Source organism: Pan paniscus, chromosome 7, assembly GCF_029289425.2.
Source record: "Pan paniscus chromosome 7, NHGRI_mPanPan1-v2.0_pri, whole genome shotgun sequence".
Taxonomy (NCBI): Eukaryota; Metazoa; Chordata; class Mammalia; order Primates; family Hominidae; genus Pan; species Pan paniscus.
The window spans coordinates 74,718,227-74,745,985 of NC_073256.2; the positions used below are offsets into that span (position 1 = coordinate 74,718,227).

At 36.2% G+C, this 27,759-nt stretch overlaps 1 protein-coding gene across 4 annotated transcripts in view; it reads right to left on the minus strand.

Moving 5' to 3' along the window:
- The window catches only part of TOX (thymocyte selection associated high mobility group box), a 305,464-nt gene that overhangs the window by 228,573 nt on the left and 49,132 nt on the right, over nucleotides 1-27,759 (minus strand). The window lies entirely within an intron of this gene.

Here is a 27,759-nt window from a genome sequence, read left to right on the forward strand (position 1 = left end):
AGGTCTTGAATTCTTGTCTTGGATCTGCCCGTTATTACAAGAGTTAATTTAGGCAAGTCGATGAAATCAACACTGTCTACCACCATCATGTTGTATGTAAAATGAGGAGGAGTGAAATAGTCTCTCTGAGATCTCTTCTACATTTAAAATTCTAAAATTTTCTCTTAATCTGTTGATTTATAATTCGTGAGTTATGTTATGTACGTTATGTACATTTTCCTTGCATTAATGTGCCCATAGAATTCCTTAAAATATTGCCTGATCAAATGCAACTGAAAAGAAAATTCTCCCTAGTTTTCTTTTCTCCATATAGCATACTCCCTTTAATTGCGAACACTTGTACTACAGCCAAAGGGGTTTCTAATAAAATACAAATAGTGTCCAAGTATTAAAGGATTCTGATTGCTACATAGTAAAGGGTTATGAGCCAAAAAAATCCAAGATTATGGGAATCTGATATTCATGGGTGTTTGCACTGCATGTCAAGGAGCCCTGAGTATTGCCTGTCAAGAATCAGAAGTTCTTCAACCAAACAGCATTTCCTCTCATTCACATCTACATTAATATCCTTCAAATATGACTACTTAATACTGAAGTCAGAACGCCATTTCAGAGCTTACTGAATCAAAGACTTTTACAGCCAGAGGGAACTTTAGCATTTTAAAGATAAATATGCTCCGTTTTTGTCAGATACCACCTTTGTATATTAATCCATAATCTTAACAAGGGAGGAACAACTGAGAATAATTTACTTCTTTATAGGAACTACTTGCATTTTTATTATTATGCAAAAGCATGGGGGGATCTAAAGTATCACACAACAGGTTCTCCACAAATTCATCTCTGCTGATTGTCAAGTCCATACACCTAGTTCTTATAACATAGCTTGTAATTTAGTTCCATGTTTCTAGATGTCTACATCTAATATTATTTGTAAAGTCATCATATAGCTGAAGCCATAAATGAAGTGTGACTCTAAAGTAATATAGCTAATTTTTAAGTAAATATTGTATACCAGAACTTTAACATGGGTATTAACTAGTCCTTTTTAAGGCACTAAAGTTATCTTGAGAGTGTTCTTTTATATTGTAAATTAGTAATTTATAATTGTTTGTATTTATGGGGTACAACGTGATGTTATCATATACAATGTGGAATGACTGATCAAGTTGATCAACATATTAGTCACCTCACATAGCATTTTTTGTGATGAGAACATCTTAAATGTATTCTCAACAATTGAGAAATACACAGTACATTATTATTAAATATACCCACCATGTTGTAGAACAGATCTCAAAAAACTTATCCTCTGTCTAGCTGAAACTTTGTACCCTTTAACCAAAACTCCCCATCCTCTACTTCCAGCCCCAGCCTCCGGTAATCACCTTTCTACTCTATCTTAAAGTACTCAACTGGATCCATATTTATCTCAAAACTCTTGTTTTGAAATTACCTACTTTCTTTTCTGTGTGTGTGTGTGTGCATCTGTGTGTGTCTGTGTGTAAACTTTATTTTTCCAGTAAATGAAATTGGAGAAACTATCAAAAAGTCAACTAGATATGTGTTAAAGTACAGCAAAATGTTATGGTAGAATCTAGCTTTATTTTAAATTATGTTTGAATGTTCATTATTTATTTTAAGTATTTTTATTTATTATTATATAATTAATATGTTTGAATATTTTGAAAATAAATTATAGGAAAAAATCAGACCTTAGTAAAATAGGTAATCTATTGAGTAACAGACTGACTCTATATAATAAACTATATAGCTAAACTAATGTTCATGCATATCATGTCTCATAGATCCTTTCTCTATAGACAGTTATAGAAAAGGTGTTCCATAGTGTTTCAAACAATGGCAATACTCTCGGGTCAACTGTGCAGTGTTAAAAGGAGTATCACTTCTTTGGAGCTAGAAATTCCTGAAATTGTATTCATTATAGAGCATGGAGGCAACTTCATGACTTCCTTCACTAGCCAGAAATGCGAGATGGATGGGTAGCCCCGAGTAGTGCTATCATGCCTCCAGTACAGCGTGCCTTTTGAAAGGACTATGTAGGCAGGAATAGAGATTTGATCAAACATGTGGAACTGATTGATGCTGGCATTCAGCCCTGAATTCATTTAAATTATGATACCAAATACAGTAGGGAGGGACCAAGACTTATGAATGGATACTTCCTGCCTTTGAATGGCACTGAACCCCAAGGGGTCCCCTAAACCATAAGTCTTGCAACCACAAAATGTACTCTTCCTTTTTTCTGTTCCTTTTTCTCTTTTGGAACCCACCAAATTCTCTGTATATAGCTATTTCTCTGAGCCAGCTCTGGTGTAACACTTAAAAACCACAGAATTATGCTGGGAGGTTAGCACCCGTTCCATAATAAAACTGTGAAATTGTTTCTTGTTCAGAAAAGCTATGGTGGTATCCTTAAAGGCTTCAGAAGGAAAAAAAATTCCATTTTCCCTTTCATGGCACTCATCAAAAAAAAAAAAAAAAAAAGGTGGACGACAGCCACCAACACTGTGTGAAGCAACAGCTCTGCCAAAACTGTGAATAATTAACAGATTTGAAAATATAAGTAGCTTAAGCCAATCACACATTTGGCAGAGGTGAAAGTTGACTGTGGTAGCTTGCTACTACAAGTGCACTCTTCTTCAAAAACAAGATTTCCCACCTGTCCCTTGCTGACTACAGAGAGTTGAATCCCCATCCACATTTCCACAGGCTACGATGATGCCTCCAAAATCCTGGAGGAGACAACAAAATATTTTAACATTTTATATTCAAAGCATTTCAGAGAGTTTTCTGTAAAAGAAATTTTTATGATTTAAAGTAAATTAGCTTATTTCCCCAGAAATAGATGCTTCCTTCACCTAACATACATGATTTTTAAAAAATCTAAATCTCTTTTTTTATTGTGTTAAAATAGAGGGTTTTAAGATTCTCCACCAAGACTCTTTCAAAATGTAACCCATTTCCTCTTCACACCTGCGTAAAGACTGGACAAAAGTTGAACAATGTATTTTAAGGATGAATGGCATCACTCACATAAATGTCCCCTTCAAGGGAAAAATATTATAAACAACTCCTTATCAAACACAAGAAAGCATAAAAGGAAAAACCAACAGATTAATCATATGAATAATCGGCTAGACACATGTTTTACTGCTTTCAAAAATTCATTTTAAATTGAAGTATTAGTTGTGGAATGCCTTAGGGCACTGAGGCCATCATTCCATTTAACCTACACATATCATTTCTCTAAGCAAAAATAGTGCACACTCACCTCGTACAGAATTGTTCTAATGTAATAAAATAATGTGATTGTTATTATTTTCCAGCCTTTCTTGGGTGAAAATTAGACTTTTTTCCTAGACAATTTCATTCTTTTTTTCAACTATTTACCTGTTCTTTTCTACTTTCCCATGATTCTCCTTTCTTAATTTTTATGTCCTTCATTACCTGCAGACACATCATATTTTTCTTATTATTTAAACGAGCTATATTTAGAAGCAACTGCACTGTATTTCTTTTCAAATATGAAAGAGAGTTTCACCTTTGATAGCACACATCTGTTCTTTTCTATGTTTATGTGATGGTGGTAATAAAAGATTTTTCAAAAATGCCTCAGAGCTCAAGATTTTATTTTTTAAATAATTCATAGGCAAGCCTTGTAACTGGTGCAAAAATAATTCTGCTGCTGAGACGCAAAGAAATCATGTTTGATGTTTAATAGCCAGGATTCTATTTCCTTCCCGTGGTTGTTATTTGAATAATGGTACAGTCTAGATGCATAGTAGTTTGGTCTGTAGAATACAGCAAGGTCACGACGAATTCTGGAGCATTTTCGGCCCCTCAAACATCTCTCAAGTTAAAATGAGTCCCAACCCATTGGGAGGCAAACCCAATGCATGCTCAAAACATCCAAACCAGATAAGCAAAATTCTGGGGTCCTGTGCTTCATTCTACTCCTCTCCTGCCTGAAAAAACTAGTGGTTTCTTCTAACTTAGGAAAGGATTAAGTAATAATTTAGTAGAAGCTGACTTTTATAGGACTCAAAAACAAAACTGCTGGCAGAGTACCTGTGATTATCATGGAATGAGGCCAAAATATTTGAAGAGCTTCTTTTGCCCTTGACTTCAGAGTGACTTTACCAGAATGTTAGAAGTGAAACAAGGCTCCAGCTGTGGCACCAACAAAGTCACTCAATGTGTTCTGGGCTAAGTTGGTGATCTTGCCCTTCTCCAGCAATCACAAATAGTGCCTGTGTTTGCGCTCAGAGGTGACTGCCGTCCCCTGGGTTTAAGGGCTCTGTGTGTAATGACTTTTAGGAAACTATAACAGTTACAGAGACCTGCTGCTAGCTGATGATTTTCACCCTCCATGTTACATGTTTTCATTCAATCATTCATTGGACAATAACCACCAAAACTATAATAACATAAATTCCATATTTATGGAGAGCCTACCATGTGCCAGGCCATTTTATATTCAATATACATACAATAAAAAAGTTTAAAACACTCAACTAAGAATTAATAATGGCACTGCAGAAGCTTTCTATAAATTAAATATTTAATGGGGATTTAAAAATCCCTGTTATTCATTATTTATTTCAACACAACCAAATTCTCCCAGTGCCCAAGCTGCATTAACACTTTCAGTCCTGAGGATCTTACTGGCAAGCTCCAATTTCAGAGAACTAAATAATAACCTAGCTGTTAATGAAAATCAGGATTGCAAAGGGTTCATAATTTACAAATAGGGAACAATTGTGGCACTGAAAGAACAAACACCATTTTCCTGTTAGAAAATAACACTCTAGGCCGGGGGTGGTGGCTCATGCCTATAATTCCAGCACTTCGAGAGGCCAAAGTGGGTGGATCATTTGAAGTCCAGAGTTCAAGACCAGCCTGGCCAACATGGTGAAACTCCGCCTCTACTAAAAATACAAAAATTAGCTGGGCGTGGTGGCACGCACCTGTAGTCTCAGCTACTTGGGAGGCTGAGGCATGAGAATTCGCTTGAACCTGGGAGGCAGAGGTTGCAGTAAGCCAAGATTGTGCCACTGCACTCCAGCCTGGGAGACAGAGTGAGACTATGTCTCAAAAAAAAAAAAAAGAAAAGAAAAAAGGAAAAGAAAAAGAACACTCTGGACATGCAGTCTAAGTAAACTGAATCATCATCCACCACGCAGTGACATGTTTTAAAAACTGCATATGCAAAGCACATATTCCATGTCTATTCACTGGTAATAATGCTCTGCACTATGGCATAGGCCAGGCTAGTGGAGAATGTGTCCATGGAGAAAGGGAAGAAGCAAGCACTCCAGCTTTCCTGTGTTTCTGCTCACAGCTAGCAGCAGTACCTACCTGCACTCACTGTGCAAACTAATTACATGCAACAGGTTAGTTTTTATTGAACAATTCCACCAAGAATTGTTTTGCAAATAGAGCCCCTAGAGACTCATCAGAGATTTTTTTTTTTTCCTAGAGACGGGGTTCCACTATGTTGCTCGGCTGGAGTTCAGTAGCTATTCACAGGCACCATCATAGCACACTATAGCCTCAAATTACCGGCCTCAAGCCATCCTTCACCCTCAGCCTCCCTAGTAGCTGGGACTACAGGAATATGACAGTATGCTGGCTTGGAGAATTTCAAAGACAGAAGGGGCTTAAAAACACCATATAAACTAATTTCAAAACATCACAGAATTCAATTACAAACAACATTATCAGAAAATTAAAATTTCTGTCTTTGCATTATGAATAAAGAATATTTATGTCTAACAGGAAAAAATTATTGCAATATAAGTTCTTGCATTTCACATGGATGTGAAAACATCCAGCCTCAATTTGGAATGATACTCAGAATAGAAACATATTCAATAGTGTATGATGGTTAGCAGTCCTTGATTATTATTATAGTAATGTATCTTCAGGACATATCTGAAGTGGAATAATCACTTTACAAAAAAAAAATATGGTTTTCCTGAAAGTAAAAAGTAATATTCTGTCTTGTTCTCAAGATCAAAACGGCCATGATCCCAAAGGCCCCATGCAGAGCTACTCAGCACCTCAGAATAAGAAATTCTCAAAATCAGCAAAGAAAATATCTTTATATCCTGGCAGCTTTCAGTTCTAAAGGTAACTGACAAATTCTGTTCTTGACCATTATCTGTAGCAGTAACCAGGAAGCTGCTGGGTTAACCAAACTATTAGACTGTATTCAGCAATCACTGTCTGTCTGAATCTTCAGGTACCTCCCTGAGTCTGCACATCCATGAACAGTTCCATGAAAGCTCAACATTAGAACATAATAGATAATTCCCCCTTTTTTATCTGTGAAGACATTGAAACATCAGACAGTTAGAAAACTCACCCAAAAAGCATAAAACATATAAATAACAGAGCAAAATTTCTGGTCTTCTGGCTTCAAGTTAATAGACCTTCCCCCAAAAAGAAGGCAGCAGAGGAAGTTTTCTTGGAAATGTTCTCGTTTTTTATATTATCGGGAATGAATTGAGTCAAAAAATAAAGGGTGGGAGAAACCTATGGCTAATTTTAATTCTTCCCAGATACATTTTTAATTAATTTCTTATTTTTGTGGGTGCACAGGAGATTTGTATATTTATGAGTTACATGAGATATTTTGATACTGGCATGCAATGCATAATATTCACATCGGGTAAATGGGGTATCCATCACATCAAGCATGCCAGAAATATTATATTTTAAGTTACATCATCCATTAAAAGCAATTTGTATTTATATCATGTAAAACACTATTTATGTTTATATGAGTATGTATAAGCATAAGAGATATTAATGTATGAAATATGGTTATTGAAAATAAAAATGTATTTTCGAAAAAATGTTCAAATTTACTCAAAGACATTTAAAATTAGTCATGAGCTCTTTTCAGCTAGTTTGCAATCTATTCCACTGACTCATTTTCCATGACAGTATAAGCAAATCATTTTATCTATCCATTATTATTTGGCCCGGTAATGAAAATGAAAAAACAAACAGCTGGTGATATAAGAAAACATGCATGCTTAAAACATCTGAACTATATTTAAATCCATAATATAAGTCAGTTTGCTCTTTCAACTTAGGGACCAAAAAATCAGTTAATTAATCATTCAATTGCTAACAAATGCTACTCTGACTTCACTTGGCAACTATGTGGTCACCCCAAAAATCAATGATAATTAAGTGGCTGATCAATAAACTCTCCTCTTCGTTGGATCACAAAGACCCTAAAGTTTTATCTTCTGTTCTTTTTAACAAACTAGATAAAATATATTTTTTAATCAACATACTGGGCTGAAAAGATCTAGAACTTCAATATCTTGTTGTATTTTTTAATATAGATTAAAACCAATGTGTTAATGATCATATCTACAATACATCAAAGTATTAAATATTAGAAACTGGATTTTTTTCGAACATTCTTCATTGAATAAGACAACCAAAGTAGACCAATAGCTAAGCAATTATTCAGCCAGCTGAAAACAGCAGTATGGTGAACCTTCCCAGCTCTCCATTTTTTCTAATCTATAAATTATTTTAAATCCCTTGTAAAAAGATTTCAATGGGATTTTAAACAATGGTTTTCAAACACTCAGGTAGAAGAGCATTTCTGCTGGCTACTGATACCTTTATGAACTCCTGAGTTAAACCACTTCTATGGATCACAGAGTGCTTTATAGTTTCCCAAAAGAAAGTGAATCTGTTTGAAATATGAGTATTTAGAAAGTTCACCTCTCTTTTGGAATGTAGTCAAAGAAGAGAGAAGAGTGGAGTGGCGGGGGTTTCTATACTAAGCAGGCTTTGAAAATTAAAAGCACAGAAGTATATGTTCTTGTATTATATAGTCACACTAATAAAAGCAATAAAACATATCCAGGGGTTGCCTGACATGAACAATTTCATAAGCCTGGTATCGATCCCCAGATTCTTTTCAAGTGAGGTTGCTTTGCAGTAACCTATTCCCTTGTGCATTTTCTATCACTGCACTCCTAAGCCTTGTGCTAAATATAGGAGAGCTTGGAATTTCACGCATTGTGACAATTTATTGCAACTTTTGTTCTATTGTCAAAGTTTATTATCCAGTCAGAATTAACACCAGTGCACAAGGAAAGCAGATATAATGAAGCAACAGCTCCAAGTTGACAAAGCAGCTAGACTTGGAGCTGAAACTCCAAGCAAAGTTTTATTCTCCCTTCCAGGATTGTTGTTAGAATAGCATTTGTGAAAGTGCTGCATGAACCACACATGACTACTCAAATATTAGAAACGATAAGCCAGAATGAAACTCCACATATGCCATTAACTCAATACTCAACACGCTTTATTTCTTTGATCTAGTACTTAAAGAGCCATCAGATTAATGAATTAAGTAGAATCAAAATTATGTAATATTTTATTGAAATTTTTTTCTAATATAATGTTAATACTAGTTTTATTGAACTCTACGGTAAATTTTAAAGCATCAACATAAGGAGGAAAAGTCCATACTTTCACTTCATCCTAATTCCTTGTACTAATACAAACACCTAAATATGTTCTCAGGGTCAAGAGAAGCTCACGATGACCTTCTGGATCTCACATTTGCATCACCTAACATTTGGCGTGTGTGCTAAGTATTTTTTCATCCTTTGTAATCTCATTTTGACAGAACTGAATTGTTTTTGTTTTTTATGTGAAATATCTGTAAGAACAAAAGTGAAAAAGCTCTCATTGCATTCTGCAGTATTTCACCAATATAGAAATCTCTGCAGTAATCCTGATAAAGTCATTAAATCATTCTTTGCTTTGAAGATCAATTATTCATCATCTAACATTTATGAGAGTCTATTTTATGAGAGGTGCCATGCTAGAAACTGGTTATATGAAGACTGAGACAAATGTACATATTCTCACATGCTCTATGGCATAAAAATATCAGCTGAGCTGAACTAGGTTGATTTTAGATGACTTCCAGAACACAAAATGAAGGGCTGCTGATGGCATACCCCGAACATATGACATCAACATATAGATGGCAATTATAGTCTAGAAAATAACCCTTCATACTTACTGGGATATTAAACTGAAGAAAATGAGGCAGATTTTGTCCCTTAGAGAAGAAACAGATTTCCCACTATCTGATAAGGATGTGGTTTTCTTTACTTACTGTGTAGGTAAAAGCAGTATATGGGTTTAAGAAAATATCAAGGACAATGAATAAGTCTAGAACAATCCCTAAAACCTTCGAGATTATGTCAGATATCTCAAATAGTCATGGACGTTGCGGTATCTCCAGGATACAAGTAGAACAGATAACTTTAAAAACAAACAAAATTTGCATTTTAGTTTAAAATTGCGCCAGAAACCTTTACAGTAATTCTGATAAAGTCATTACATCATTCTTTGCATTGAAGATCAATTATTCATCATCTAACATTTATGGGAGTCTATTATATGAGAGACACCACACTAGAAACTGGTCACACAAAGACTAAGACAAATGTCCTTGTAAATATCCATGTCTCTATGCAACCTAAGTCTTAGCAAACAAATAAAGAAAATCTACTCTAAAATTTTAAAACTTTCGTAAACAATCTGGGCATCCAGCAGATGCTTTAAAAATACCTGTTGGATGGGGACTGAGTGTTTACACTTCTCACTGAAGTAATAAAATAATGCAGATGATGGAAAAAGTTGAATTGGTATTTAGACTCCCAATACTACCCTGATTTCAGGTTTATCTCTATTAAAAAATTAAATGGAGAAGTTTATCAGCTCTATTTAGTGAGTCAATATAATGAGCACATCTGAATGATCCTAAATCAATTTTCCTTATCAGGATATGTGTTTGCCCGAAGTTTTGACTCTCTACTTTGTCTTTTCTTTTGGAATCATATCCCTGTTAAGAATTTATATATGATGAGAAATAAAGCTAAGGGATATGATCCTACATAAGACAAAGCTTACAAAGAAAATTCTGTTTTGGATGAGATCCGAATATATGAGGAATCATCCATAACACTTTTCTCTTACCTACTTTTATACAGAAACAAGGATGCTATATTTTAAATTTGTAATGGGAACACATTAAAGTATCATCATAACATTATTTTATATGTTTAAATGTTTTCCTACAATTAAACTTACGATCATGCCAAAAGTGTTTTTTCACATATTGACTTCCAATTTACTAAAGTCATTTTTCAATCAATACTTAGTGCATTTGCAAAGCATGCAGTGAGATTCTAGACTCTGGAATAGATCACTTTAATGAAATCAAATGTCACATGTCATGTGGAAATAAATCATATTATTTATGCTTATTTATGTTAAAGGATAAATAAGCATTTACCTTCTCTGCTGACTTTTATAACTTTCTTAACTTTCAGAATTAATTCAAGTGTGGATTTTAGTTGACTATTCTTAAAACAAAAATCTCAATTTCTCCATTTACCAGAAAGCTACAAGGTGCTCTCCCCCAGCAATGGTCTTAGTTGAACTGAATTTCCATATATGCTGTTATGTTTTTACATGAGGCAACATAAGAGTTCACTGGGACCGAACTCCATTTCTGCCATTCACCAGCTGGGTGACACTGGGCAAATTGCTTAACATCTCTGTTCATTTCTTCTGATAATATTAGTAGGATTGGCAAGACATTCCTTAGCATATTAATAATATACCTCTCAAAGTGCTATGAGGATTAAAGCTGTTAATACTTGCAAAGTTCTTAGAAAAAAACCTGACACTTAGAAGCTGTAAAATAAAAAATTTTAATGTGCCCTACTTTCATATCACATATATAGAACCAAATAATGAAAAATGAGTTGTAAAATAATGAAAAAGCTTGAATAATGGAAAATGTGGTTCTAAATGGTTCAAGACTTAGATAAATCAATATTTGAATTCCATATGGCAATAAAACTAATAATAATTATTATTTTCTGAGGATGCCCTTGACATTTCTTGGATGAAAAGAAATCATATATACAATCAAACCAAACATTGTTTAGGTGAGTGATAAAACTTTTTTTTAAAAAAATGTTTTTCTTAAGCACAAATGTATACTCTCACTGACTAAGCCATTCGGTATCAAAATAACACCATTTTACTCACTATTTTGACTCCCCAAATTGCAGAAATCTTCTGACCCTTTCTATCTTTTAATATGTTACAATGAGAAAATATTATCTCCCATAAAACAACAAAGTCCTGCTATCCCTACTGAAAAAAACAACGGAACACATGGTTGTGTCTGCCCATGTTCTACGGCCACCTTGCGCTCACACCACATTGCCTCTAGGATCTCAGCAGGTTTGTCTCGAAAATATATTGGTCTGCCTCAACTAGAAAAAACATAAAACATAATCTTGACTGTTGTTTCATTCCCTTCATAAGACCAATAATTCAGTTGTCTTTTATCCAGAAACGTAGTCTTTATAACATGCTCTGTTCTGTACTGACATTTTTATACCATTTTTCTTTAAGTGTCATGTATTTCAAACAGCTTTATAGTAAGAGTTATTGCTCAAGAGTCACTGCTTCCTTTATGGAATCTAGGGAATTTGGATCAATGTGTAAGTGGTATTGTGAACACATGTATGCTATTTAAGGATTTAGGCCCTATCATTGGCCTTGAGATACTCAAATGTCAAATCTATTTCCATTTAAAAGGGAAAAAAAGGAGAATTGTCTAATGTTTTAATGTCACTTTTCCTATAATTCTAGTAATTCAAGACCAAGCAATAATTTTGCCTACTTTATGTAAAGCAAACATATTTTTCTCAAGTCAAAAAAAATATATATCATAAGTTTTCAAAAAGAAAATCTTGCATCCTTTTATTAAACTTTTTTAACTTTGCATCTGGAGTCTAGAATTAATTTTAACTATATTGGAAAAAAATATCAGAGAGTGGTGAAAGAGTGGTTAGTTTAACCACTTAAACTAACTTGCAAGTACTCTCCTATTCAGTGTGCATGGCTAAATGTGTGAGAATGAATGGCCAAAATGATCTAATAAAACCCCACAGCATTTTAAAGATACATGTGCATAATGCCAATTTATTTTAATTATTAAATGCTTACGTTATAATATCAATAAATAATTTACACTGTAATTAACTCTATTATAAACAGTTCATGAATAGGCATGAGCACAGAGGTCATTAGCATATAGGGATCATTCTGATCTTTGTGTACTCTCTCCATCCTTTGGCAGAAAGAAGGCAAGAAAACATTTTCAACTACCTGACAAATTTCCAAGCTTCATCCAGTATTCCCAAATGTCCGAGATCAGGAACTGTTGCCTTTTATCTTGCCAATCTATCCTTAGAGTTGTGAGTTCACTGGAAATGGCTTCTATGATTTGTATCATGTAGTTTTAAATTGTCAGGATTTAGTAATTTACAGGCAAGAAAGGTTTGGAGTTTGGTTTTAAAAGTTTGACTGAGACAAATATATTGTTTTAGAAATATGTTTAGTAACATTTCCAGGAACAACAATTAAAAAAAATAGTTCTGAGAATTATATTAAAGGCCGACTCGTTACAACTTTGAAAAAGGAAGTTTCCTCGCCACAAACCAAATACATTCCTCTAAATGTATACTCTCATAAATTACAGAAATGTTCTCCACCAAGTACCAACAGCCACCACAAGTTCATAGTGATAAAGGAAGAAAAAGAAAGGGAAAAAGACAGAGAGAGAAGGAAGAAAGAGAGAAAGAGAAAGGAAGAAAGAAAGAAAAAAAGAGAGAGAAAGAGAAAGCAAAAAAGAAAGAAAGAGAAAGAAAGAAAAAGAAAGAAAGAAGGAAAAAGAGGAGGGAGGGAGGAAGGGAGGGACGGAGGGAGGGAGCGAGGGAAAGGAAAAAAAAAAGAGTCAAAGAAAGAAAGAGAAAAAGAAAAAAATCTAACTAGCTTCATTGTAGTAGCTTACAGTTTTCCAAGGACTTTTCTGGGACTACTCTATGTGCCACTGAACTGATGTGACAACCAGCTTGCTTTATTACTTTGTATACTCCTAGAGTTGATTCAAAACTAAGCTTGCTGTGATATCAAAGGGGGAGCTGTGCTCAGATCAGCTGCAAACAGGCCCCAGGGGACAAGCACTGTTGTAAAGCAATAGGAACCCTACCCTTGGATCAACATTAGCACACAGGGACTCAATGAAGCAGACCCAAGGAGGGCTTTTCTCTACCTGCTCCCCTCAAAGGCAACATTTTCTCATGTTTGAGCTTGTGAATAAAGAACAAGGGCCCACATGGATGCTGTCCCTTCTGTTTGGCCTGTTAGCATTTTGCCTACTACAGAGTTCCAGGAAACAAGAAAGGCTGCAGCCAGGAGGCAGTGGCTAGTGAGGATTCCAGTGCAGCCACCATGGCTGACCATATATTTGATCTTAAATGGACTAAACCAAAGAAAAAGGCTAGAAGCAGATCCCACTACATATGGGAAATTTAACACATAATAAAGGTGTCACTGGGAGCCACTGGGGAAAAGTGTTTGATCCCTGCCTCACACCTTAGTCAAAACTAAATCATTAGATGGGTCAAATGTTTTGAAGAAAAACATTTTCTTCAAGGTAGAAAACACTTTAATTTTAAAGTGGGAAAGGTCTTTCTAAGTATAATACAAAACTCTCTCTAAAGCTCTGAATCTTTCCCAAATCAGCAACTGGGTCTGCATTCCTAGTACTTGCTCACTTTATCAAGGGACATCTACTTGCCAAGTCCTATTTGTCCCATCCTACAACTTAAACAAGACTACAGGGAGAACATCTCAGGATATAGAACATTGACAATAAATCATAAAAATTTTTACCCCTTATAAGTCCTAAAATAACTTTACTTAAAGTAACTGCAAAGTAACACTATGAGACTGCTCATAAACATTTCTCTTGCCAAAGAGATCAAAACATTTTGCTAAACATCCCATAAAAGCTAGTAACAAATGAATAATTTTAAAGTCTTCTTGGAAGTCTTTCTAAACCAAGGACCCCAAGAATCATACTGAAGCCAGGTGTGGTGACTCATGCCTATAATCTCAGCACTTTGGGAGGCCAAGGTGGGAGAATTGCTTGAGCCTAGGAGTTCAAGACCAGCCTGGGCAACATAGCAAAACCTCATCTTTACCAAAAATAAAAATTTAAAAACTAGACTGGTATAGTAGTGAACATCTGTAGTCCCCGCTACTAGGGAGGCTAAGGCTGGTGGATCACTTGAGCCCAGGAGGAAGGGGTTGTAGTGAGCTATGATCGTGCCACTGCACTCCAGCCTGGGTGACAGAGCAAGGCCCTCTCCGAAAAAAAAAAAAAAAAAAAGGAAAGAAGGAAAAGAAAAGAAAAAAAAGAATTATACTGATACCACTACAATGAAAATGGTAAGATGACCCCTTAGTAAAATGTTTGAAACTAAAATTGCCAGGCGCTTTCTTTACAGTGTCCCTAGGACTTAAAGGATTAAAGGATTGAATCTGAGCTTATGGAAACCCAAGAAAAAATATTCAGTAGTCTGTGTCATTCATTATATAAAAAAATGCACATCAATGCAGAAATTTCTACTCCGTTATGTTATCTGAAAAGTCACATGCCACCTGTTTAGGAAGTATCTGATTTAAAAAACCAACTGTGCATGCTTCTCTAGAGTCCCACATAAGCCCACATGAAGAGCAACTAGAAAAAGACAAAAGCAATGGCCCTTTCTTGGCAGCAAGTCAAATCTCTCCGTTTTAACTAGCCGCTTGGAAAGATAAGGTCATGACATGTCTAGAAAAACTGCACACTTACTTGAACAGATAATATACAAAAAGCTGGCCCTAGCCTTTACTAATGTAAGAATCTAAATTTTTATCCCCAGAAAAAAAGAGTATGAAAAATACCCTTTGATACCTTTTAATACATAGTTCTTTCCTCCCAAAGCAGTGCTGTCTCCCAAGCTCAGCTCACCCAGAAAGCCACCACTGAACAATCCAGGGAGATGAGCTGCTCCACCTTCCAAATGCTAGTGCTGCCTTGAGCACTACATATTAATGAAGACATTAACTAGTAAATTTATATTTAAATAAAAATATGATTCAGGGAAAACATTGAAACATAAAATGAAAAATATGCTATAAAATTTTCTGTTACAAACTGGCCATATCTTGTAGAAAAAAAAATCACATACAAATAGTATTTATTACACCTCTGACACTACACTGAGCCCTTTACAAGTATTATTTGCATACAAGCAGAGGCAAAGTGTCATAATACACACCTCATAGGTTTGTTGTGAGAATTAAAAAGAGTTATTGTGTATAAAATGTGTAGAACAATGTTCAAGACACTGGAAACAATAAGTATTAGTTCCTAGTATGTGATTTAATCCTCACCCCAAACACCTAAGGATTAGAGATATTAAAGAACTTGCCTAAAATGACATTGTGTCACTCCAGATTTCATGCTTGTAACTGCTGTGGGTGAATAAAAATATATTCTCTCCGCCCCCCCCCTTTAAGTGTACACAAACAAAACAGTGTGTATATGAATACCATATATTTATAATTATATATATGAATGCTGGGAAAAAATGCATGCTGAGTGGTCGAATTACACATTTTTATTGCTTCATTTTCCATATTTTCTACAAGCAATATGTATTCCTTTAATAATCAGCTGTTTTTGTAAATATCTTCAGGAAACTTCAATCATCGAAACTTCTGGAAGTTGTTTTTTGTTTTTTGGAGTTTTTTGGATACAGAGTCTCACTCTGTCACCCAGGCTGGAGTGCAGTGGCACAGTCTCGGCTCACTGCAACCTCCACCTCCCAGGTTTTTTATGCTTGACCCAAAGGGTGCTCTAGAATATGGACTACAGGTCAATCCAGGCTCTAGACGGAAAAAATAATATTTTTAAAATATAAAACCAATATCCCTATCCTATTTCAAAAGGATTTTTGTTTAGACAATGGTTTACTTATTATTTGAAAGCTTAAAGAAAAAAATGATTAAGCAACTAAGAATATCATCTCATTTCAGTTGAGTTCTCCCCATGTAAGCTTGCTACAAAGGAGCAGAATTTTCAGGAGCTGCTCAAGGCAGCACTAGCATTTGGAAGGTGGAGCAGCTCACTTCCCTGGATTGATCAGTGGTGGCTTTCTGGGTGAGATGAGCTTGGGAGACAGCACTGCTTTGGGAGGAAAGAACTACGTATATATTTCAGGACTATGTTTCTAAGATGACATAGAGGTGGGAATGAAAAATAGCATGAGCTGGTTCCTTCAAGTGGTCCAGAAGGAGCAAGTGGGGCCATGAGGCGAGCAGCTGTAACTGGTGGAAATGGTGAGCTGAATCCACATGCTTGCCCACTGGAAGGAGACACCTTGATAATTTCATTTCTGTCTTTTTCTCTTTGGAGACACTAAGTTCCGGAAGAAGGCAAGCCACATTCTCAGGATCTTGTGGGTCTGCCCCAGCTAAAGATGTACAAGCTATAGGGACTCCTAAGTGCGAGCCCTGTGACTGTTCATCCTTAAATACGTTAGCAGCCAGCATGCTGACGGTGATGAGTTGTGCGCTCCAAGTCAGAGGGTCTGATTCCCCAGGTTCCAGAAGGAGCTCAGGAGGCTCCATGGTGCCTTTCCCCACCTGTAACTATTTTCCTACCAGCCACTATCCAGCAAGAGCCTCCTAGACCAAGGAGCCTTTCTCTGTTTACAATTAACAACAACAAAATATCTATTAAAAGGTCAGAGTTTCTCTCAATGAAGAAAGTTAACACTGAGCCCAGGGTATCCAGGAAGACAGCCAACTCTGGTCTTTAATCTTGCACATCAAGCACACCCTGATGGCCAACTTCTCAGCCAAGTGAGACTGCTGGTTGGCCTTTCTAGAATGTAGGAGGCAAACAGTAAAGTCTTCTTCAAGAGCAGTAAGAGCAATCTGGCCAGAGAGGATTTGAATTGAGGTATACCGGCAACTTTTCTATTTGTTTGTAAATGAGAGAAGATAGAGGTATTTTAAGTAGATAATGAGGGTGCCTAACTAGTGAAGTAAGAGCCAATTTGCTCTAAGTAATTGTCTTCTAGAATATAAAAAGAACTTCAAAAAACATGATCCTTTCTCTTTCCCCTTCCTTCACATCACCAAAATTAAAATAAAATTTAATTCCTTTCTAAGAGCCTGGAGAAGGTGGGGCTACCTTGGATTTTCTTCTAAAGATCAGATGAGCTCCTACAGAATCCCCATTCCAAGTACCGGAAGAAAATAATTTAATTGGAAGGTAAAAAGAAGAAATATTTTACTCTTTAAATTTTTTTTTAACTGAGAAATATCACCAAGTTACTAAAGATACAGAATGGAAAAGGAAGAATAAAGAGTCATTAATAAATATATCTCCTCTGAACAACATTAACACTCATTTTGTTTCTTAAATGTCCATACAGTGGTCTACTGTCAAATTAGATAACATGAATTTATATTATTATTCAAGAAAGAATCCCATATCAGGAGGCCCATATTTCAATGCAGAATGGATTACATTATTTGTCAAGGAAAACACATTACTCTTTGAAAAACAGAAAAGTTGACCTTGGCAAACAGTTAGTAAAATTATTCCCTACTTGATTTCCCTTATGTACAGAGTGTGGGAGAGCACATATTTAGTGCTGCTTTGTGGCATTGTTTCAAAAGAACTCTTGTTATCGTGGCCAGAAAGGAGTAGTGAACACCTAGAAAATGTTCACATTAGTGTTGGGAAGTGACCAAAGTCTTGTTTCCACCTTTTATGTTATGTTGTAAAAAAAAAAAAAAATCTTTTAGAAAGAAAATAATCTAGATTTTTATAGTAAGTAGACACTGGCTTAACGTATGCTTGTCTTTTTATTATCTTTTACCTTGATCAACCATAGTTCTTTTTTTTCATAATCAGAGACAAATACAAATAAAGCATTTATTCTTTGACAAAATTCTAAAATTGTGTAACGATTTCCCATTTTATTAGGATGCTATTACCTTATCATTTTACCTTGTCTCAGCTGTCATTCCCACTATTTTTGTAATAATTGATAACAGAGTGTTTAATTCCATCAAGACAACATTTGATAGCCCCGTGTCTTTATGTCTTTTCATGTGGATTACTCAAATCTATCTCAACAGACTTACTTATCGCAACTCTTCCTTTCTTCCTTATACCCTTCTGGCTCCCAATCCCAATAGTGTGCTGGCTATTAATAGTTTATGGCTGGGCGCAGTGGCTCACGCCCGTAATCCTGGCACTTTGGGAGGCCAAGGCGGGCAGATCACGAGGTCAGGAGATTGAGACCAGCCTGGCCAACACGGTGAAACCCCGTCTCTACTAAAAATACAAAACATTAGCCGGGCGTGCTGGCACGTGCCTGTAGTCCCAGCTACTCAGGAGGCTGAGGCAGGAGAATTGCTTGAACCCAGTAGGCGGAGCTTGCCGTGAGCCAAGATCACACCACTGCACTCCAGCCTGGGTGACAGAGCGAGACTTCATCTCAAAAAACAAACAAACAAACAAACATTTTATATGTAACAATAACATAAAAATAGTACTAATAGCCAATGTTTGTTTTATACCTGTCACCTTTTTGAAGCCATTTTTGCCTGTTATGCCATTCAATTCTCTTAGTAACATCAAAAATTAAATAATACCATTATCCCATGTTACAAATGAGGAAACCAGGGCTGACAGAGACTGACTATACTTGCCACTGTATCTTGTTGTTTGGTGCCCTTTATATCTTATATTTAGGGTGGAACATTAAGCCACTCATAACCAACCAAGGCTAGTTGAAGAACAACGCTACTATTGGGGGAAAACCTATTTGAAAAATACAATCGATCTTTTCCTGCTGAGTGTTCTTCCCTTGTATCACTCCCTACTCAGAATCTTCCATAAAGCTGCATCTTTTAGAGTTACTGAGATATGAATAAGTCAGCAAAGATTACAGGAGATTACCAAGAGATTGTACGGTAAAAATGATAGATTGTAAATAATGTAAAACAGAAAATGAAAACAGAACATGTTTACAAAATTGTAAACCAAATCTGTGTTTGAGTGTGTGCGTGTGTATACTTGTGCATAAAATCATGTTATTAAATGACTGGATCAAAGTATTATGAATGGCAATGCTTCAGCTTCTAAATAATCAATGTGGATCATCGAAAACCAAAGAAACCAAAGCAATTGATACTGATGGTTGAGATAAAGGGTATTTGATGAAAAGATTGTATGGAAAGCAATGCCACAAACCAGTTCACTCCTGTAAATGGAGGAACAAAACAGCTTGTATCTCTAAAAGATAACGTTCAGTAAAGGTTTAGTAATTACCTAGTAATTTTTTCTCTGTGATGGCCTCTTCGGTAATTTCCTCTACCACAATTTTTAAATAAATGTTTTAAAATGTTTATCTGGTAAAAATCCCCTCTTTTCCCCCACCCCATAGTCACTACTAGCAAAACCCCCATCTGGCTGTAAAGATCCTTAACCCGTTTCATAGTTGGTGGCCAGGTGATGATAAAAGGATGGCAACCCCTTGAATAAAGCCCACTCCTTTATGTCGGTCATTCCATCATTTAACACTTTCCTATATATATCTAGTAGCAAGAAACTCAGAAGGTCTGGAATGACAGCCTCTTGGAGATCACCATGGAAGAGGAAGGCAGAGCTAGAGAAAAGCAAAATCCACGTGCGCCCATGCCCAGCCCCTGCCAGGAGAGGGAGGAAGGCAACAGCAGAACAAGGGGAGTGACGCCCCTACATCTTCTTTCTTGGCGCTTCTCTTCTTCAGATTCAGATTTTATTTTTTTATGTATTTTCAATTGAGATTTTACAAGCTCAAAATCTTGTTCTGAGGAATATTTACTTTTCCTAAACATTCCAAGAAGAGGCTTCCTGTATAGCATTTTGGGATCTCCAGTGTGTCTCTAACCCCAGAAAATTCTGCCCCCACACCCAGGAGATTCTTCTTTAACAGAACCAAAGTTTTTTACCAAAACCCAAACCTAAAAGTCAGGTGGAAAGGTTGCGAAGCAGTGTGAGACATCCTCTAAGGGAAGTTGAGGGTGGAGAAGGGGTAAGGAGAGGTGGTAGGAGTGGAAAAGCAGGAGGTCCTAACTCCGCAGAGGCTGAGGAAGGCCTTCTGGGGAGGCAACTCCTTAAAAGAAGCTGGAAGAATGAAGACAATCCTGCCAGGTACACAGCGGAAGAACATGTCCAAATGAATCCGCTTTAGAGCAAATACCAGTAAGGGCTGGTGCAGGATGGTGGTGGCTGAGAGAAGATTACTCATAAAAGCATATTAATTTTATAAATATGGAAAATTTAACTAGATAATTAAATGTGAATTGAGTTTGAAGGTTGAATGAGAGTAGGGAGGAGGTAGTTTCTACTTACAGCGTTTATATAAGTGTGCTTCAATAGAATGGCTCTTTCGGATGACAATGATGAACTGTTCTAAGCAGACAGCTTAGGGTCACTTTCCCACTTAACAACGGGTGTCGTTCTATAGTTGTTCCCAGTGACAGAGGTTGAAACAACTAAAATTCCTCAATCCTTTACTCCTTACTAGTGAAGTCAAAGCCACCTGTATGCCTTTTGGTTTTCTCAAAAATTATACAATCAATGACAATTATTTGGAAAAGAGAGAGGGTGTGTGTGTGTGTCTGTGTGTGACAGAGAGAAAGAGAGAAAGAAAGTTAAAATTACAAAATAAAAGGAAAACAATCAGGTCTATCATCAAGCTTTAAGCTAGCATTTTTCCTGATAATATGTATTAACTTCTGTAAATGATTTAATTTAATACCTTTAACAAGGAGGTAAAACTATAAGAATCTTTCATAGTGAAGAAAAAAGTTTATACATTTATTCCATAATTTTTTTATTGCCTATGTTTTGAGTAAAAATAAGCTTGCAAAAATTCTTCAGAAAAGGCATTTTTTTGGCCATCAAATGCACATTTTGAATAGGTATTAGTTACAGGGCTCTAGCTACTGAAATCCTATGCATTTCTCAATGGAACTACCTAAAAACTAAGCACTGAGGATTTGTAAGAATCTCAATCAAACATTGCAACTACCAATACTGTGCATATGGGCTAATTCAAAGGGGATTTGCACGTTAACTGAATCCAGACAGGTACATATTTCAAACATTATAGGTTAAGAACTAATGACTGCCTATTTTTATGTTTCTCACCTAATGATAAAATTTGCAAAATTTTTTTTTATTCCAAAAGACTGAACGATGGCCAGACAGTTCTAACGATGGGATTACTTGACTAAGGATATAAACTTTTTTTTTTTTTTTTTTTTTTGAGATGGAGTCTCTGTTGCCCAAGCTGGAATGCAGTGACATGATCTTTGCTCATTGCAACCTCCGCCTCCCGGGTTCAAGTGATTCTCCAAACTCAGCCTCCCGAGTAGCTGGAACTACAGGTGCACGCCACCACGCCGGGCTAATTTTTTAGTAAAACGGGGTTTCACCGTGTTAGCCAGGATGGTCTTGATCTCCAGACCTCGTGATCCGCCCGCCTCGGCCTCTTAAAGTGCTGGGATTACACCCTAAGCCACTGCGCCCGGCCCGGGATAGACTTTTACTGAGAACGTTGCTTTAAACTTAATCTCAACTATAAAAGCATATTCCAGCTTTGTGTTTCTAAAAATCACCACTGTAAATCACATGAACCAAAACGTCTATAGACATATCTAAGTAAAGAAAAGCATTTCTAATTCTTTTTGCTGTGATATTTAAATCATGTATGTGTGTGTGTGTGTTCATGTGTGTGTGTGTTCGTGTGTGTATATGTACACGAACTATGCTATACCTTCCTCGAGGACCAATGTTGTGCTAAATGTACTAAAGAGAGAATAAAAGACTTGGAAACGACATAGGTTTAAAGTCCTTTGACTCATTCCACTGGGATTATTGAAGTGCTTGGGGTGGAGGGAGGGGACAGCAAGAGTAGAAAGGAGCCAGATATTAGTGCCTATTGTAATTACCATGTTCCCTATGGTCTGAAATGCTAAAAATGAATGTTTCCTCTATTACAAGGATATAGACCTTTTTCCCTGCAAAGCTATTAACATATATAATGCACATGTCTGAAAATCATGGCTTCTCTGTCATTCTTTGGAGACCTTTAGGGACCTGGGTGATTGTATAGTCCTGAATTATAGCCAAAGTATAATCTGTCCTCCTCTAGTTTTCCAGCATATTTTTAAAAAATCACTTTAAGCAATTTTACCCATATTGAATGTCTGACTCCTTTTCAACAAATTAAAATGTTTGCATTGTCTTAACTCTGGATAAAATTGCTATATAACTTGCAAATGAGAAAGCACATTGACCATACTTCATCAAGTGCCAGCATTTCTATGAATAAAATGCGTTAGCATATAATTCTAGAAATCTATTAATGTAGTTTTTTTCAAAAATAAACAAGCTTCTCGGAAGTCAAAACATATATAAACTCGTGCTCTGCTTGCACTATTCTAGGGAACATGAAATCACAAGTAAATAAATTGACATTAATTTATACCTTTTGTACAAATACATTTCCTTCTATATTTTGGGGGCAAAATTGTACCTTAACATATTCTACATTTTCCCTCTGATTTCCAATTCTTTTATCACAAAAGTAGAATAAAACAAGAAATTTTACTTCCTTATTCAGTTTTATTTCAATCTATGTCAATTTAGCATATTTTAAATAGTCTGTATAATTTTTAAAAATGAGAGAACCATTCTAATGTTAATTTGGATCAATCTTCCAAACATATGATTCCAGGTTTCTAAAAGGGGCCCACTTGAGGGGGCTTTTTAAAAGTGAACAAAAAAGCGCCCTGAGGCTTCCCAATTCACATTTAACCTACTTACATGAAAAAGGAACTGCTTTGGTTAAGAATAAACTTCCACAAGCTCAGGTTCAAACTAAACACGCCAGCATATTAGTGAGGAAATGAGACAGCAAATAGTAACTCCTTTCATACTAGTAAAAGAATACTGTATTTATTTAAAACAGTTGGCAGAAATTCTCATTTTAATTAAATTACATTTACTGAAATAACATTTTCATAATTAAACAACAACAACAACAACAAAAACCATTTCTCCCCCTCAAAGAACTACCAAATATAATCACAGTAACTTAAAATGGGCAAAGGAGTAAGAGAATGGTTAGAATAAATGTGACTAATTTGGATTACAATTGCACATTACTTCAGTGGTTTTCAGTGATTTAGAAGCCATTATTATCCTCCTTTGCCATGTAAAATTAATACAAAGCAGATAACAAGTTTTGTTATTAATGCTTTTTAAGAGGAAGTAACTTAGTATAAGTTTCATATTGTCTATGTTATTACTTGCATATTCGAATTTAAGATTATTGGCTTATGTGAGATTAAAGATAATCTAATCTGACCCCTTCCTTTTACAAATGAGGAAGCTGAGACCCAGAAAATTTAAGTGCCTTGTTCTGAATCATTTAGCTCCTTAGAAGAACTCTTCTGGAACTCAGAGGCTTCCCACTGCACAGTTCTGTCACAGAGCAGAAACATCTTTACTTCATAGATGACAGAATTAAAAAAGAGAAAATAGTGTACCATCTATGTGGATTATGGTAGGAACAAAATTCTGTTCCAAACTAAGATTCTTTCACTCTTGGTTTCTCCCTTCTGAATGTTCACATGAGAACCAAAGTTCATGTTCTGAAGAAAAAAAAAAAAATCATCAAATAATCAGATTAAGTCTCAGATATTGACAAAACCAATAAGCGAATAACATGCATCCATGATTTACCATGACGGCTTGATTGAGAGCAAAACAACAAACCCAATTCTGAATGCTGAATTCCTCCAAATAGACAAAAGATGTCCAAATTGGTAAAATGATCAACCTCAGTTATGGAAGGTACACAGGAAAAAATGAGGAGCATTTAAATGAGGGAGGAAAGTATACCAAACCACAGGGAAAACAGAACCACCCTCTTCCTTCTTGGATATTGCTGAATGCTGGTCTTGTGAAGAGTAAAAAGCATTAAATGGCATAGTTGTGCCAAATAAAGTTTCCACCATTCAGAAAAGGACTTACAATAGTTTCATACATGTGCTGCTGGATTATTTAATGAACAAATAAGTCACGGTTAAAGGCTTGACAAGTAGGAAGTTTGCTACACTTGTACAAAAGGAACACCACTGATCTTTCATTAGCTTCCTTCTCCATTACTAGGTCAAATTAAATTACAAATGAGTGAAACCACATGGTTGCTTTTTCAAAACAGATTAATAACGTATTAAATGTTCTTACGATCTTAACAAGTTGCAGTAAAAAAAAAATTCCAATAACAAATAGAAGTCAAATCCCATAATATTAAATATTTGTGACAATGACTAACCAAAAGAGCCCTTGTTCTTCTTTAATTACAGATTGCCTGCCTTCCCTCCATCACTCAAATTATGTCTTGCAGCACCATTAAATAGATCCCACAAATTCTTTGCATTCAAAACGTCCCCAAAATTCTTTCAGTTACAATCTATTACTTTGTCTGCCCTGTGTAATGTTAAACTGAACTGTAGTATGAAGGCCATTTAAACTCGGAGGCCCCAGCTACTGTTAAGAAAGAAGTAAACGAAAGTTCTCCCCAAGAGTCTAATTTGCAAATTAATTTCCTTGTTCACTGTCAGTTATTCTCAACTTACAAGCTTGAGGGTCAAACTCATTATGACCAAAAGCTCATTATGACTAAAATGCAACAAAACCTGTTAAAAATAATGCACCACATTTCATAGGATGGAACCCAGACTGGTAAACACATCAATATTATGCAAACTGTGTTCCACAGAACACTAATGTGCCTGCAGATATTAATAGACATTGGGGTGGAGGAGGGGAAGGTTTTGTGAAATACTGAGTTACATACCAAGTTGCAAGCGCCTTTTCTGCAGACCCTCTTGCTGCATCTTAATCCTACTGCAAATCCAGAAGGGGGGCCGGGGGGTTGATATGCTACCAATTTTTAACTTTTAAGTAAGTTAAAAACAAATTTCCTAGAATCCCTCTCTATTTGTAAAAACAAAAATAAAACAATCTTAAAGATGTGCTTAAACAATGCTCTCATTTAAAATTAAAATCATAACTGGCCGGCCGAGGGGGCTCACCCCCATAATCCCAGCACTTTGGGAGGTCGAGGAGGGAGGATCATTTGAGGTCAGGAGTTTGATACCAGCCTGGCCAACATGGTGAAACCCCATCTCTACTAAAAATACAAAAATTAGCCACCCATGATGGTGCACGCCTGTAATCCCAGCTACTTGGGGGACTGAGGCACGAGAAATCGCTTGAACCCAGGAGGCAGAGACTACAGTGAGCCGCAATCACACCACTGCACTCCAGCTGGGAGACAGAGTGAGGCTCTGTCTCAAAAACATAAATAAATAAAATAAATAAATAAAACTACAATAATAACAAACATAGCACATTATTATTTCTAAACATATTCTCTCCTTCCAAAGTGCTCTTCGTAAACGGCAGAGATAGGATATTGCTCCAAGGATCAGGCTCCTACTATTATTAAAAAAAAAATGGAGGCGCTTATTTCATGGTTAAAAACTCCATCCCTGATTACAACTGGGTCACGAGGTTAAAAAATGAAGACTCCATTTTACCTATTAATTTGCATATGTGACACACTAAAGATTTTTCATACCCGTTTCGCTGATCAAATGGCAGTTCTCTCCTACCTTCTAAGATATAAAACCATATCTGTCATTCCATTTCTGATGTGAAAAGGTATAATTGTAGTAATTACTAACAGATAAAATTACCATATGTAGAAATAAGTAATCTATGTGAATTAATAAAGTAACTTGTGAATATTAGACATTATCATTGGGGACAATAATGGAGTGAGTTTGTGTATAACCATGCCTGTCACATCATGTTCTATAAATATCTGAAATTATTATTATGCTTATCATGCATTTAGAAAACGCTAAAATTCTTGCATATTTAGCATTCAATAGGTTTCCTGAAGAGCCTTGTATTTTATTGTTAATTTAAGGAAATATGCTTATTAACTCTGAATGGTGAAAATAATAATTGTTTAAAAGCAGAAAAAAAATAATATTTTCCCCAGTGTCTAATAAGAAATAACATTATGACAAGATATAAGGCAGAGAGTTAAATATAATATAGTCTCAGTGTCCACAGAGTTTATCTAGTGGGGGAGATAGCTGTAAAGGAGACGGGGGATAAAGAAGAAAACAAGAAGGAGGAAGAAGAAGAGGGAAAAAAGAGGTGACAAAAGAGGAAAACGAAGAGAAAAAGGAAAACAAGAGGAGATGGAGCAGAATAAGGCAGAGAAAAGACAGTAAAAAAAGAGGAAGAGAAAAGGGAAAGTAAAAAGAAAACTAAACTTTTATTGAGACTTACTCTTGTGTATCAGGCATTCTGAGTGTTTTACAGGTTTTGTTAATTTAATCTTTACAACAACCTTGTATGCTTGGTAATATTATCCCCATTTTAATGATTAGGAAACTGAGGCACAGGCAAATGAGGTAACTTGCTACCATCATGACGAATATTCGAGTCTGGCCACGCTCCAGGCAGGTTGATTGTGGAGCCTAGGTTTGTAACCACTTCACTAAGAATTACAACATTACCTATCATCCTAAAGTTAAGATAAGGAAGAGGGTGGCCACGGGCCCAGAGGAAGCATATAGAGCTGAAGTTGGGTCTAGCAATGCAGGAAGGGCTTCCTAAAAGGAGTGATGTGAGAAGAGTTTGCAAGAGTCAGTCGGATGAAGCAGGGAGGGGCATCTGAGCCAGGCACAAGTAGGCTGTGTGAATTCACGATGGCTTGAAACAGCAAGGCTCATGAAGGTTCAAGGGCATAGTGCATGCAAGGGGGCTCCTGCGACGTGGCCAGGAGTTGGGACAGCAGTGCTGCAAGCCTTGCAAGAGAGTTGACAGCAAGACAGATGGGTATTCAAGTGATCCAGTAAGAAATGAGGAGGGCTGACCTATGCGAGGGGAAGTGTTGAAGGATAGAGGGGTAGCAAATAAGAGAGAAATTAAGTCCAGGAGTAGAGAGGTGGTTGGCAGTCCATTGGCTACAGAAGTTGATAACGAGGGAGCAATGAGGATCCCTCCGTGGATGCTGGCTGGGGTTGCCAGGTAATTTGGTACAATCCTCCACATTAGAGATTACAGTAGGAAAACAAACAGGCTTGGGAGGAAAGGTGTTATGTTTGATCTTGATTTAAGATGCAGGATATTGAATTATAGATGCCTAAGTGGCAGTTGAATATAGACGTTTTGAAATGAAAGAAATCTCCATTGAAGATATCATTTTAGAGACATCAGTTTATAGTTAGTAGCTGAAGCCATTTATTTGGGATCGATCACCCTAGGAAACAATGTTTACAGAAAGGAGACCAGCCCCAGGGAATGTCGGCACTTATGACAATGGCTCTTAACCACACCTTTGGCAGGCTCAGCACACTTCCATCAGAGATAGCGCCAAAATTTCAAGCCATGATTTTCAGTGTATTAAAATGCATTGGCTTATTGATCTAAGAGGTCCAGAGAAGAAGAAGAACTTGGGGAGAAACAGCCAGAAAGGTATAAGAAAAAGCTGGGATATGTTGTACAGTGAGTCAGATACTGAGAGAAGAGGCTTCAAAAAGGAAAGTGTTCAGTGGATGTGGCCACACAGAGTTCAGTGTTGACCTTTCAGAGCGAGA